The following is a 16,297-nucleotide window of genomic DNA, read 5'->3' as shown; positions in this document are numbered from 1 at the left end:
TAAATGTCTTACAGAGATGATACAGGCCAAGAAAAAAGGGTGAGATTAAGTCTTCAGAAGGCATTCAGCCATTGAAAGAGTATCAGAAGTTGGAGTCACACAATGGTCTAACTCATGATCTCGAATGGACACTTGGTACTACAAAAAGTCCACTGGTACATGACCATTAATATATTCTATGACGATTTTGGACTCTAGAGCCAAGAGCTGGCACAGAAGAGAAGGCAATATGTGTTTGCATAATGCCTACTGGGGACTGCACTAATGACTTTACAAATATTATCTTATTTGATCCACAAAACAGCTTTGTGAGACAGGTGCCTGTATTAACCCTATGAGAAAACTGAGACAAAAAGAGGATGAGTGGCTTGGCCAGGATCCCATAGCTAGTAAGTATCTGAGGTTGACTTTGAACTTGTTTTCCTGATGCCAGATCCAGTGTTCTATCTACTGTACCCCCAGCTACCTCAACTTTATTCCTCACAGTGCTTGGGTCCAAGAGAACATCATCCACTGGAAGAGTGTACACATGTATTCCATTCCACAGGAGGTTATACATATACATGTACATATACATACACACACATGCATATACATGTACACATATACACACATATATACATATATATTCACATACATATATCTATATCTATCTATGTATCTATTATCTATCTATATTTTTGTGCACAAAACATCAATTATAATTGGTGAGTGGTCTCCTCAGTGGCAAGACATTTAAAAAGCCAAATAGCTAGAACATGGAAGTCAGAGTAGACAGAAGTGTACTACAGTCAGTATATAGTCATATAGTTAGTATAAAGCGAAGGAAGGGAAGCCACATGAAAGGAGACTACCATTTTGTTTTAAAACTTTAGAATCTAATTAATTGTGGTATTGAAAGCTATACTTCCTGCTACTGGGAGATTGTGATGGCAAGCAAAGTAGGATCTTTTGCTGTTTTTGTTTTAGTATAATCAAGTGCCTCTGATTGAATAACATGATTAAAGATCTTCCCCACTCATTAATGGGCCTGGGAAGATTTGTAGGAAGGCCCATACCTTTTGTTAATGAGGCACTGGTTTTCAAGGGTTGAAATGCCCTCTTGCTCTAAAAAAGTGTATAAAGACTGAGGGTGAGGTTTTCCTTAGGGTTTAGTTTTTGGAAGAAGCTTTGTGTGCCAGATGAGACTCTAGGAAGCCATTAAGCAACCACTCCCTCCCCCCCCCCCCCCCACTTTGAAAACCCAGATGTCGGTGCTTCCCTCTCTGGTAACTATGTACGTATGTAATGGTCACACAGTTGGATGCGTCTGCTGATCTGTGATGCATATGTTGCTTATCTCAGACATTTGGAAGCCTCTCTGTTGATTTTGATTTCTCTTTTTTCTCTGAAGTTCAGGGTGCTGACTTTTTCCCCTGAACTAAGTGGATGATACATGCACTTGATTAAAGGGGATTGCTAACCCCTCAAAAGTTGCCTTTCCTTTTAGGAAAGCATATCTAAGATCCTGTGATAGCAGGCCCTCGTGCGTATGTTGGATCCTTGCTTTTAAAGAGATGGAGGCTGGGTGAATCACTTGAGCTCAGAAGTTACAGACTACAGAAAGGCTGAAATTATTTGAGTATCTGCACTAAGTGAGAGACAGACACGGTGAGCCCTCAAGGTTGCGGGAGGTGGAACTACCAGGCCACCCAAGATTGCTCAAATTGGTCCAAGTAGACAGAGGTCCCATGCTGTTCAGCAGTGGGATCTCGCCCAGGAATGGCTGCTGGAGAGAGAGAGAGACAGAGACAGAGAGAGAGAGAGAGACAGAGACAGACAGAGAGAGAGAGAGACAGAGAGAGAGAGACAGAGACAGAGAGAGAGAGAGAGAGAGAGAGAGAGAGAGAGAGAGAGAGAGAGAGAGAGAGAGAGAGAGAGAGAGAGAGAGAGAGATTCATTCTCAAAATAAACAAAAAAGGTAGGAGTTACAGCAGAATCTTAATAACGCCAAGATCAGCCAAGATGAATGTCTGCACCAAAGAGGCTTACCCAAGAGGCAGACAAGTTTGAAGCCTAAACTTTATTTCCTCTGGATACTGCCTCATTTTCCACCTGGCTACACTAATTTTGGATTTCTTGGACTTCTCCACTATCCAAGCATCCCATCCCTACCCCCTCATTTCTCAGTGTTCTTTTGGGTGCTGTCTTCCCCTATCAGATGGTAAACCTCTTGAAGGCAGGGACTGTCTTTTTCTTATTTGTTTCCCCAGGGCTTGGCACAGTATATGTATACATGACATAGATGCTTAACGAATGTTGATTGACTATTGACCAGTGGGTACAAGAGTCTCAGAGGCCATTGGGTCTCTCTCCCTAGTATGCTGGATGACTAAAGGATTCTAGAAAGTTATCCCTCATGAGCCTGTAGAGGGTTGTGCCCATTCATTTATGGAGGAGTCTGAGAATGATTTTAATGCTTTGTATTCCATTTTTGTATAGCTTTCTATTCTGTCTCAATTCAATATTTCACTATTCGTTTTAATGTTCTTGCCTGTTTTATAAGTAGAGTGTGCATTAGAATGAGGGAATTGAGCTGATTTACATGTGAGATTAACAAGGCATTGACTTTAAGTAGTGAGGGGTTCCAGAGTTGATTAGGATTCCAATTAATAATAATAATTATGAACACTAACACTTATATAGTTATCCCTTTCACATCAGGGGGATGAGAGGCATGGCACCCCCTTGATCTGGAAAATCCAGGTAAAAATTTTTGGCCTTCCCTTTGTATTAGAGAAGTCTGAATTTTTCCTTTTCTTTTATGGGGTGTCTATGGTACCTTATTATAAAATTTGGGTTGATATATACAATACAATATTATGCATATATTTTATGCATTTCTGAGTTTCTAAACATTTTTCTGTGTCATCTGCTGGCTTTGCATATCATTCCGCAGCTCCTGCAAACCCACCTCCACAAGCTCCCATTTAATATCTTATGGAGACCTACAACGAATCCATTATGGGGAAAGTCTAGATGTGGAAGGGATAGCTGTGTTACATTTACTATGTGCCAAGCTCTGTGTAAACATTTTACAAACATTATTTCATTTGCTCCTCACAACAATTCTGAGAGGTAGGTATTACTATTTGAATTTTACAGATGATGAAACAGAGACAAACAGGTTAATTGACTTGCCCTGGGCCACACCACTAGTAAGGGTAAGATCTGAACTCAGGTTTTCTTGATTCCAGCATGATAACCTATGGGAAGGGTGATGAGGGCCTGCTCTAGTATGGTCAGCAAGTGAATGGAGAGGAGAGAAAGAATATGAAAAATGTGGTGAAAGTAAAACAAACAAGAATTAGCATTTGACTAGATGACACAGTGAAGAGGAGGGAGAATCTTAGAGACTGGGAGGATCTCTACAGAACAGTGATATTTAGGGGAAAGGTACTGGGCTCAATATTGGACATGATGCATTTGATGAGGACATGCAAGTGATGCCCAGTATGACCTTGGTGATGCAAAATTGGAATTCAAGTTAGCTCTTAGGGTTGACCACCCTTCTTTGGGCGTGCTCCTTGATAATTGGTGCCTTTCCTAAAATCTCACTCCCATAACTGAATACAATGTGGTCTGATTAGCCCATAGTACACCGTGACTAACATCCTTGATTCTGGACACTATTTATTCTATTAAAGTATCCTAAGATTAATTTTTTTGGTTGCCACTTTATACTGTTGGCTCACATATAGTTGACTAAAGACTCCTTTTAAAAAATTTTAAAAAGTTTTTATTGCCATGTTTTTTTTAATATTACAAACATTTCCAGATTACTCCCAGTCCATGAGAGATCTCTTTTAACAATTAAGCACAGTAAAATAATTAAGCAAAACTAAAAACTTCATCTGAAAGTGCATGCAACATTACATATCCATAGCACCCCTAACCTCTCCCTCTCTATTTTTAAGTTTTTAAAAATTAACAGAAATCTCTTTTCTCTCTCTACCACCTTATTGAAAAAAAAAACAGAGAAAAGAAAAACAAATTTCTAGTCAAACACCACAAATTCTCTCATTGGCTGTATACAAAAATATATATTTCTCATTCTGCACCCTGAATCGCCTTTCTGTGAGGAGGTGGAAAGTATGATTCATCATCATTTCTTCCAGGGCCTTTTCACATGAATTATTTTCTAGTCATCTATTCCTCATCTTACAACTCTATGTAATGGCGGTTTTTAAAGTCCAAGACTCTTATATGTTTCCCTAAGAAATTACGTCTTATATGTTGGTTTTGCTTCACTACTTAGCTCCCTGGGGAAAGGGATAATATTTTCAGAAATGAATGTGATATAAAAACAAAAGGTAGCAGTAAAAATAAGACAAAAATATGAAATTTTGTCTTAGGAAAGTCAGCTTTTTGTTCCACGCTGGTTTATGATTTTACGAGCCAACAATCAAGAGCAGGGCTGTATTCCTGAGCGTATAGACTCTGTCTATGACCCTGGTTAGGGATTACTCTGAAGCAAGAATCATAAATGAAATAGATAGACTTACAGAAACATTTGCTAAATCTAGATCAGAAGCTCTTTGAGAGCTGTGACTGTCTTATAATACCTCTTTTTGGTTCCATCTGGCATTTGGTATAATACCTTTAATACTTACCTACCTTACAAGGCTGGCAGCTGGTGTCATAATGGATAGTGGACTATATCAGGAGTCAGGAAGACCTGAGTTCAAATCCAGCCTCAGATACTTATTGTGTGACCCTGGGCAAGTCACTTAACCTTTCTGCTTCAGTTTTCTCATCTGTAAAAGGAAGCTAATAATAGCATTTCCCTTCCAGAGTTGTGAGGATAAAATGAAATGATAGTTTCCAAAGTGTTTTGCAAACCTTAAAGTGGTGAGTCAAATGAGAATGAATTTGCAAATCTCAGAGTGCTATATATTTGCCAATGACTATAATATTATGACAGTAGGTTTCAGTGCAGACTTGATTCAATGATTTTCCTGTACGGATCAAGCTTTGACCTCGATTCTCTATCTTGAAATCAATCATATCCTATATAGAAGAAGCAGTGAATATATAGCCAATTAATCAACACACACAAAGTAAATTTCCACTTTCTACCAGGCTCTGTGTTAGGCACTGGAGATGCAAAGACATATGTAACACCTGGACTGTGAGTGCTGCTATGGAGACAGATTTTAACAGATGCTACCCCTGAATTTGCTAATTTAGAGATAGCTTTGGACTTGGGAGGTTTCTGGGCAAAGGAAGCTAGAAGAATTCACTTCCCATTGAGAGCCCCAGGGAAATGCAGGACTGAATTAAGATGTTTGAGGGATGCCACCTCTTGGCATGGGGTACCTTTCCTCCCAAACCACAGTCTACCCTGTGGCTGTCCTGGGCTCCAGGGGCTGTGGCAAGATGGTGCTACCAGTTCTGGGATGAGATAAAAGTTGGTGAGATAATGCATAAAAAAAGCCTGGATACTCCCTTTTCCCCATCTCTATTCTGAGTGAAAGAACAGTCCTCCATTAATTGCCCAAATTATTTGGATTGCTGTTTCTTTTCCTTCTCAGGGGAGGAGTTAAAGTGAGGAAAAGGTGATTCTGCCTTGAGAGCTAGTAGGCTGAGTCATGACTATCCAAGCTAACTGACCTGCCTCCTTTGCTGTCGTTTTCTTCCCCTTGATAAAATTAAAATTTGGCAGACCTTCATCCTTGTTTGTGTGATTAATGCTGGTACAGGTAGGGATTGGGGAAGAGGTTTTGATCCTCTCATCTTTAAAAGACAGGAGACTTATCTTTGCTTCTGACCTGAGGTTCAGAAGGTAGTAGCAAACAATCATGTTTGGAAGTTCCAAGGAAAGAAAAGAAATGAACTAATATCATATCTTTTTGTTCAACCATTTTCAGTGGTATCCAACTCTTTGGGACCCCATTTGGGGTCTTCTTGGCAAAGATACTGGAGTGGTTTGCCATTTCCTTCTCCAGCTCATTTTACAGATGAGGAAATTGAGGCAAACATGGTGAAGTGTAGCTAGTGTCTGAGGCAAGATTTGAACTCAGGTCTTCCTGACTGCAGACTTGGTGCTCTGTCTTCTCTACCATCTACCTGCTTTAAAAGCACATCCAGACAAGTGCAAATTTCCATAAAAAAGAGAACTTAATTGTCAGAGAGACATAATTCGTACGTCATGCCTCTAGACCTGAGAGGCAGTATGGCATAGTGGAAAGAGCTACTTTTGACTCAGGAATCTTGGCCTCTGAAACATACTGACTGTATGATGCTAGAGAAATCATTTGCTCTCACAGTGTTTTAGGCAATTGTTTAAACCAAAAGTTGCCTAGATGATGCTGACCTGTATTGACAGAAGGAGCTTACTTATCCAGGAGTTCCATGTCCTACTGAAATATCTTTCTTGTCCTTACCCTTGGTAGGCAACTTGTAACTTTTTCAGCCTCTTTCTTCTAGCCCCCACCATTCCAACTCTCTCTTCTCTCTTGGGCGTTCTATTGACAATGCAAAGGATTTTTGACTCATGAAGATCATCAGTTAAGGTGTGAAGGGATTAGACATACTGATGAAATCACGGATATGTTGGAGCACAGGTATGTTATATGAGGGTAACTCTTTTCCCTAGAGGCTTTTTTTCTAGACATTAGTCAGCAGTATCGTCTTACAATAGTTCACTTGTTTTTTTTTTAGCCTGGGGCCAATAGAATGTCCACCATGTTGTCTCTTCCTCATCTGTTTTATGGAGTTTATAGTAAATGAATTAGTTAGGCGAACAATTACAATAGCTCAGAGCCCCCAGTTAGGAAAATCCCTTTCTGTCTTCATTTAAATGTGTCTTTATCTCTAGTTAGCTCCTGGTTGAAGCAAATTTAGGCTAACCAAAAGATTTGGGTATAGGAACAATAAAACATGTTATAGTGTCTGTTAACAGATAACACACAGGGAAGAGAAGTTGTGGGAAAGACAGACCTTTTGTTTGAATTTCCCACAGTCCTTGGAAAGGCAGGTACAAGCACTAGCTTCAGCCTGAGTTTTCTGCTCTAAGGTGTCTATAGGGGCCAACCGTCCTCTTCAATCTACTAATTCTCAGAGCCCTCTTTTTCTACAGCTGGAGCCATCAGAAAACATATTTATATAGGAGGTACTGTGGTATAGTAGAAATAGAATTGGACTTGGAGTCAGGAAGATATACAAAGGAATCCAACCTTTGACAGTTGCGTAACTGTGAGCCAATTACTGGAAACCTTTAGCCTCAGTTTTCTCATCTATAAAATGGGGATAATACCACTTGTAGTACTTACCTTACAGGGTTATAGTTAGGATCAAATGAGGTTGTATATGCCAATTTCTTTGCAAACTTTTAAGGGGTGTACAAATGTCTGTTAGTATTATACTACTATTTTCATGGTCACTACACCACCTTGTGACTGCACAAGGAAGTACCATTTCATCATGGTTAAGTTTAAAGTAGGATACTTTCCTAGAACTGCAACCCTCCAACTCTCCCCAATCCCTCTTAACTCCCCATCCTCCCTATGAAGGGCATTAATTGGATAAGCCTAGTCTCTGACCTTAAGAAATTGCCTTTCAATTGGCCTAGAGTTAGTGAGGGCAGCACTACCAGGAAACTTGTGAGGATAGGGTCTAATGTCCTGAACGACTGAAGCTACAAATAAGGAGTGCTGGGTACCTTGGATACCCCAGAGCTGCTTCCCAGGTCTGCTCCCAGCTCTGGCTTTTCCTTGTCTTTTTGACCTATTCCACTAATGGTTCCTTATCACACACTCTCCACTCTAGCCACTGGGAAATCCTGACTGTTCCTTCCCACGCTCCCCGTCCCTTTCCTCATCCTGCTCATCCTTTAAGGTTCAACTCAAAGGCTGCCTCTTCTGTGAAGTCCACGATGATCTTTTCCAGGCATCATAGTGCTACCAAAAGAGCACTGGATTCCCAATCAAAGCACTTAGATTTAATTCCTGGAGCAGCCAAGTAGCTCTTTAAAGAGAGTGCTGGACTGGGAATCGGGACAAGCCCAGTTCAACGCCAACTTTAGACCCTTTCTGCCTGTATGGCCCTGGGTGAGTCACTGAACCTCGATGAACCTCAGTATCCATATATAAAATCATGATAATAAAAGCACCACGCTCACAGAGTTGTTGTGAAGATCAAATGAACTGATACGTATAGATAATTTTGCAAAACTTACATTATTCAATAAATGGATCCTGACTCTTTCAGTGACTTGGAGCAGGTCACATCCTAGCTCTAGACCTCAGTTTCCTCATTTGTAAAATGAGAAGGTTGGACTAGATGATTTCTAAGACTCCTTAAATCTCTAAATCTCTGCTCCTATGACTCTCATGTGTCATCGATTACTTCTTTCAATTTTTCGCTGATAGATCTCTGCCCACAATGAGCAGCCATCCCTGGTTTTCCAGCCAGAGGTGCTAGGTGTGGCATAGTTCCTGAGCCACTCCATGCTTGTCTTGGGGCACAGAAAGGAGGGAACTGTTAGGTCTGGGCATGCAGAAACTTTCAGAACTAGGGCAACAGGTAGGGGTGACTAATACTAGTGTACAAAGTGACTTAGAGTGGGATTGGTTATGAGTGTTCCAGACCAAATTTCTCCTGACCAAAAAAGGAGGATGGGATAGGATGTAAAGTTCAGTGGCTGACCCTAAGGTCACTGCTTGGTAGCTGCCACTTACAAAGGAATGGTTTCTGAATTTCTCACCCAGAAAACATGAAGGGAAAGGAAACAAGCATTTATTACGCACCCACTTTATAAATATCTCCTTGGATCCTTGAAATAACCCTACACGAGGTAGGTGCTGTCATCATCCCCATTCTTCAGTTGAGGAAACTGAGGCAGATAGTGGTTTAGTGACTTACCCACGATCACACAGCTAGTAAGACTCAGGCTGGATTTGAACACAGGTCTTCTTGAATCCAGACCCAGCACTCTATCCACTAGACCACCTACTTGACTAAGATTATTTGACCTGTAAGGTGGGATTGGGACAAGACATCTGTGGTCCTCACAAAGGGCATTAGCTTCAGCCTTTTAACCATTCAACCAATCAAAAAAACATTTTTAAAGTCCTGCTGTCCAGAAGACCTTGCCCCAGGGGCTGAAGATAAAAAATATGAAGTAGACCCTGCTCCCAAGGTGCTTATAATCTAATTCAGGTAATCTCAAAGTTATTCTTTATTTACTTAGTATGTAGGCAGCTATGTGGTGTCCTGGATGAAGCACTGAACTTGAAGTAAGGAAGACCTGAGTTCAGAGCCTCCTTCAGACACTTACTAGCTGTGAGACCACAGGCAAGTCATTTAACCTCTGCCTGCCTCTGTTTCTTCATCCATAAAATAGGGATAAAGAGCACCTACATCAGCTCTGAGAGAAAAGACACATGGTGCAAGATTCTCTTCAGGGAGAAGTCCCTGAAAGGACAGAAAAGCTCTGGGTAGATGTCAACATAAAAGTTGACGGAGAGAATTGAGCTGAGAGGTCTCACTTCTAGTAGGAGATTTCAGTTGCTAGTATTACGTGGTACACTGTCATTTGTGTGTGTCTCATTCTGCACTTCTTGTCCATTACCCCTGTCAGAAGTCAGCAAGCAAACTTTTCCAGTGATACTGGTCCTTTGGAGTCATGGTTGGTCATTGCATTAATCAGACTTCTTAAGTCTTTCAAAACTAATTTTTCTTATACAGGGCGGGAAAGGGCGGGGCAGGCTGTGCCAGTGTAGGCTATGTGTCTCCACATAGGTCTGTCTAGATGTGACTGAGGAGAATTTTGAACCACATGTCTTTTCTTTTAAAGATGGAAGCCACAGGCATGTATAGGGAATATTATTTTTCTTGCTTTCTCAATGGATAGGGAAAAAAGGGATGAAGGGAGGGAAATAATTTGGAACTGAAAAAAAAATTGAATTCAAAAAATTAAAAAACGATTTCCCCTAGACTAACAATATTTAGGGGGCAAATAGATATAATTCTAGCCCAATACCTCTTCTTCCTGAAGAAAACAGAGTGACCAGCTTTTGGTCCCAACCTCCTGTTTCCCTTCCTGGCAGGAATCAAAGTCTCACTTAGAGAAAGGTGGGCAGAGATATTTATACTCTCTATATATTCTAGAGATATGTATTCATGCTTTCCTTCTAGCCACGTCTAGACAGACCCATGTGAACACATATAACCTACCTGGGCACAACTCACCCTGCCTTGCCTCCCCCCTCTCATGGTCCCATGTAAAGAAAACCAATTCTGAAAGACTTAACAAGTTTGATTAATGCAATGCCAAACCATGACTCCAGAATACCAGCATCCCTGGAGAGTGCACTTCCCAATTTCTGACGGAGATAAGGGACAAGAAGTGCAGAATGAAACGTCTACTTTCAGACACAGGCAATGTATGAATTTGTCTTGTTTCACTAGGTTTATTTGTTCTAAGGGAGGGGCTTAACATTTTTTTTGGAGAGGGGAGAAGAAAAGGAGGATGGTGATATAGGTCTCCCTCCCAAAAAAAGAGAAAAAAGAAAAGACTGCCATTAAAGTATTTAAAAATGCACAGAAGAGGAGGAAGGAAATAAGCATTTAGAAGTGTCTCTGTATGCCAGTCACTCTTTACAAATAATAATAGCAAATATTCACAGTGCTTACTGTGTGCACACAGTGCTAAGCACTTTCTCACTATTATCTCATCTGATTCTCAAGACAACCCTGAGAGGTAAGTGCTGTTATTACCCCCTTTTTATACAAGAATAAAACTGAGGCAGACAGAGAGTAAGTGACTTGCTCAGGGTAACACATAGGATGTCTGAAACCAGTTGAATGCAGATTTTTTTCCTGGCCCAGAGCGCCACCTAGCTTTTGTGCAAGAGAAGAGAAAAAAGTTCAAAGGAAGACCTAAGCAGGACAGCTTTGAATTTTAATGGATTGAATTTTATATACTTAAAAATAGCAAACGCTATGTAAGAGATTCATGTTTTCATATACAGCTCTCTTTTTATTCTTTCTATATGGAACTACTTATGTTTGTTTTATGTTTGTCAAGTTCAAAATAACAAAAATAAAAATTTAGAGAAAAAATTCACACTTATTGGGGAAGATTTTAAACTAGGTTAGAGAATCCTGTTTCCAAATTTTTGAAGTGTATAACTCTTAGTTTTTGATGGTGACATGTCATTTTTGGCAAGAAAAGCTTAGCTCTAAAGTGCCCTGGTAATTGTGATGGCTTCGTAGTATCATTTGCTAATCAATATCTCAAGGTGTAATACACACTTGGAGAAAGCTCCAGTATTAACAATAGTGTATATAAATTTACATTTCAAGTAATTTTGAATTTTCTAGGCTGACTTCTCATCAGCTCTGATTAGCCAGTCATTGTTTTTTCTTCTTAATGTTTCTGATGAAGAGCTCCTTCCAGGAGTAAAAGAGAAGGGGCTATCATTTTCTTGTTCACTTCTTTCGCATTATTAGTATTACCTTCCATCCTTGGGCAAGTCACTTAACCCCAATTGCCTCATCCTGGGTCATCTCCAGTCATCCTGATGAATATCTGGTCACTGGATCCAGATGGCTCAGGAAGAGAAATTGAGGCTGGTGACCTGCACAGCCCTCCCTCACTCAAAACAAAGTCAAGTGCAAGTCATGTCATTATTTCTCTGGTGGCATGGTCTTCTTCAGCAATGAAGGATGAATGCACTTTACCTTCTATCCACAGTTTCTTCACAGGAATCTTTTCCAGACTCTTGTTCATTTTTTGAGGGTCACGTTAGTTAAAAACAGATTTTAGAATCTCTAATCCATTTCACCAGGCACATGCAATCTGCAGTATGTTTAAAGTGAACAAACCAATGAGGGTGCCCTTGGTCATCTATTTCATCTGGTGGAACTACCACATTTCCCTCAGAATATTTCACGAGTCATTCGTGATTTAATTTCTTTCTGATTCTGAATGAATGGAAATAAAATCACCATGGTGAATGATCTTGCACATCCCTTGGGATTTCCACACCCTACTTTGGAGACCACTGCCCTTGGAAAGTCTCTGAAACTATGAATTGTACAGTAAGTGCCTGAGAAGTCCTCTCCCTGGGAGTTCCCTAACACTGACAAAATCACAAATTTCATTTTTAAAAAAGAGGTGATCATGTCTATTATCTTGAACCAACATAGCTAAGTAAAGAGAGGCCTGTCACCAGTAAGCTGACCAATAGGTCAAGGAATTCATTGGTTGTGGCAACTCAGGAAATCAAGAAAAACACAAAATGTCCCTCAGGACTATGTAGTCCCCTTCCACGTCTGCTACAATCCTGGTGTAGTGTCTGACAAAGCGATACAGAGTTCTAAGAGTCACATAGTCTTCATAGACTCTAAACATAAATTTCACTGCTGGTACTCTAAATGTGAGAGCCTCGTTCAGTGATAGTGGAAGTGAACCATACATCAATGTCACAATACAAACCAAAGGTATTTGCTGGGGTGCAGGCCCTCTCCCTCTTCAGTAAGCGGCCTCTCTCAGCTTTGGATCCATGTATGCAGACAGACTGGGTCCAATCCGGGACCATACTCATCAGGAACAATGCAATGTAAGGTAGCTGCTTTCCGTGAATTGATGCTTCTTTTGTCTGCAGTCTTATAGTCAAGGCAACACAATCAATCCTTTAATTTGCCTCTCCAAAGAGGCAACAAGACCAGCTACCATGAAGATAAGAGCAGCCGTCATGGGGGTCTATCCATGTGCAGACCCCGTCTGCTGGCTTGGTTGATACAACCTCTCTACAAGGGGGACAGTAGGGACCTTGCTTCTGGAAAAATCTGATGACAAGAGAAGAACGCTGGAGGGACCTGGCAGCAGGTGTAGACGTCCCATAATTGTTGCTGGTTGGCTGATGACATGATGGAGAGACACTCTTATTGACTATAGAAACATTCAAAAAAGGCCTGACTTAATTTTGTTAGCTGATTTAGAAAAGTTAGCTTCAACTAGGTGGCACAGTGGATAGAGTGCCAGGCCTAGAGTCAGGAAAACTCATTCTCCTGAGTTCAAGTCCAGCCTCAGACACATACTAGCTGTGTGATCTTAAGTCACTTAACACTATTTGCCTCAGTTTCCTCATCTGTCAAATGAGCTGGAGAAAAAATGGCAAACTCCTCCAGTATCTTTGCCAAGAAAACCTCAGATGGAGTCACAAAGAGTTGAAAACGACAACAAAATCTTTCTCTTTGACTCTTTTCAATTCATAACCATTGAGAGCCTATGCTATAAAGGGAAAGGCCTTAGGGCTTTCTTCCCATGAGACCAGGTAGTCGATGAACAATAGGCCTCCATCCCTGGTCCTTTCTCTGTCCATTGGCTCTTTTCCATTCTAGGTGAAAGAAATGAAGCATCATGACCTAATGAGTTCAAAAGGCTGTGAGGAGGGCACTCCACTATCTCAGACTCTGAGTTTGAGAGCCAGTGAAACAAGCTTCATGCCCCAAAGAACAGGGAGCAACTTTTGGAAGTGACCTTCAGGGCTCTAGCCTAATGGAAGGATTCACCTGGCAGTCATGCTGTTTCTGGACATGAACATGGTGGGAGTGATGCCATGCAAGAATTAAGAGAAAAAAAAGAATTGAATTAAGTTATGAGACTCCTCACTGAGACTGAGGTAATGGGGAGAGTATGATCTGAGGTCTTGGAAGAAAAGTCTATACTTTTGTTCTTATTGTATCTTTGAAATGAATAGCTTTTGTGAAAGCTATCCAATGAGTGATTAAATGGAACTGGAGTACTAGTCAAGTCCTCCCTAACAACGTGGGGGGAATGATGTGTGGAATACAATCAGTGGGGGTCAAGTGAGACATGTCAAACTTTCAGGATCACCCCCAGAACCCTGAGGGGAGATACAGCAAGCCTGGCCCTGAGAAAGTGCATTTATTACATGTAGGGCCTTATCTGGCCTAAAATTGGGCCTTTACAACTAGTAGGAACCCTTGAAGCAATTCTCTACCCAGGACTTAAAATTTTGGATATCCTAGTTTGTTGTATCTTAGAGAAATAGGCAAATATGTGTGTATGGTTATTCTTTGTTCGTTTTCAGTTATATCTGATTTGTCATGACCTCATTTGGGGTTTTCTTGGCAAAGATGCTGGAGACATTTCACCAGTTCATTTTACAGATGAGGGAACTGAGGCAAACAGGATTAAGTAAGTTGCCCAATCACACAGCTAGTAAGGGTCTGAGACCACATTTGAACTCAAGATGAGTCTTCCTGACTCCATGCCTTGCACTTCACTCACTGCACCACCTACCTGCCCTGTATGTATGTATGCATAATATGTATATATTATGTATATATAATATGCATAATGTACATATATGTATATGAATACATCTGTATGTGTATGTATGTATACTATTATTTTGACTATTATCATATAGTTTTCTAGTTTGTGTTATCTTACAAAGTAGTTTCAATTAAGGTGATTTGTTGAATGTTTAAGTACTATGACTTGCCATTTAATGAACTCCTGTATAAGTATTGATGTTGAATTTAATTAACATGAGAAATACAGAGTTTGTATTATTAAAATGATAATGTCAGCCTGGCCCTGAGAGACTGGGGCCAGAGCATAACCATTACACAGCTAATGTACATGTCATTGTCTGCTGTAGTGCGTGATGAAGTAGAGAACTTCTCCAAAGAACCTAAGATCTGATGCATTTTCAGAAAGGCAGATTTGGGCTCTATGTAAGGAAGACATTTCTAACAATTAGGCCATCTAAAAGTAGAATGGGCTGCCTTTGCTAAAAGTCATGAGATGACCTCTTGGGGATGTTGAGGAGGGAATTCTTGTTCAGGCACAGGCTGGGCTAGACACCTCACAACTGAGATTTTGTGAATGTCCTCTAAGTAAGTCAATATGGATAGATAGATGACATCATTCAGTCATTTTTCAATCATGCCTGACTCTTCATGACCCCATTTGGGATTTTCTTGGCAAAGATACTGGAGTAGTTGCCATTTCCTTCTCCAGATTTTACAGGTGAGGAAACTGAGACAAACAGGGTTAAGTGACTTGTCCAGGGTCACACAGCTGGTAAGTATCTGAGGCCACATTTGAAATCAGGTCTTCGAGACATCAGACCCAGTGCTCTATCCACTGCTTTACTTAGCTTCCCTCAAATAGATGATAGCTAGATATAAATAAATAGATTAGGTAGACAGGTAGATAGATAGATGGATGGATACATTAGTTGGACGAATATAGATAGATACTTGGTAACTTCAATGGAAAGTTGGGCATGGAAAATGGCAAAAAATGTGCTAAAGAACATGACTCAGGATTAAGAAATGAAACTTCTCACTTCTACGTCATGAATATATTCTTTTTTTAAAAAAATCTGAACTTAAATATCAAATAAAATGGGCATTTCCTTGAATACTTTCTTCAAGAAGAGAGCTGAAAGGCCTTGGGTATAGCATGCATTAAAACTGTAATATCTCAAAAATGAAAATGGAGTCAGGTACGGTGGTATATACCTGTAATCCCCGCTGGGGAGGAAAGGGAAACCCGCTGACGTTGATGGATTGCTTGAGTTCTGGAGTTCTTTAGCCTCCAAATGGTTGATTTCCTCACCAAGTACAGAGACTTAAGGACAACATTGACTTAGAATATAAACTCATATACAAAATGTTATGGAGAAAGGTGGTGTGGGAGATTGTGAGCAGTATTGTTTCACAAACAGCAGAGAGTGGTAGAGGGAAAAATGAATGCAGAAATTGTGGCTTGAGACCCACTGAAGAAAAATAATATTATCCAGCATTTACCTAATGCTTTAAGGTTTGCAAAACGTTTTACGTGATGTTTGATTTCAGAACCATCTTGTGTGGTAGGGAGTATTATTATCCTCATATTGCAGATGCAGAAACTGAAGCTGAGGAAGGTCAAGTGATTTACCCAGGGTCACACCACTAGGGTCTGAGGTAGAATTTGAAGGGTCTTTTGGATTCCAGGTATAGCATTCTACCCAGTGATCCATCTAGCCTCCCTTATATATGTTCTGTTGGGCATTCCTAGCCTTACCGAGAGTCTTTGCTACCCTCCGTTACTGGGTTGACACGACCCAACCTGGCCGGGCTCTTAGTCCTGGACGCTCTGAGTCTGGCCCAGTCTGCTTTCCTGAGACTGGCTGCTGACACTCGGGGGTGAAATGCTTATGGCAGACTGTGCTACAGACCACCTTCTCCTGCTTGACCCAGATCCAGCCTGCTGGTAACTAGGAGAGTC

Source organism: Notamacropus eugenii, chromosome 3 (assembly GCF_028372415.1).
Source record: "Notamacropus eugenii isolate mMacEug1 chromosome 3, mMacEug1.pri_v2, whole genome shotgun sequence".
NCBI lineage: Eukaryota > Metazoa > Chordata > Mammalia > Diprotodontia > Macropodidae > Notamacropus > Notamacropus eugenii.
The sequence above is the reverse complement of the archived record's forward strand: the minus strand, read 5'-3'. Positions refer to the sequence as shown.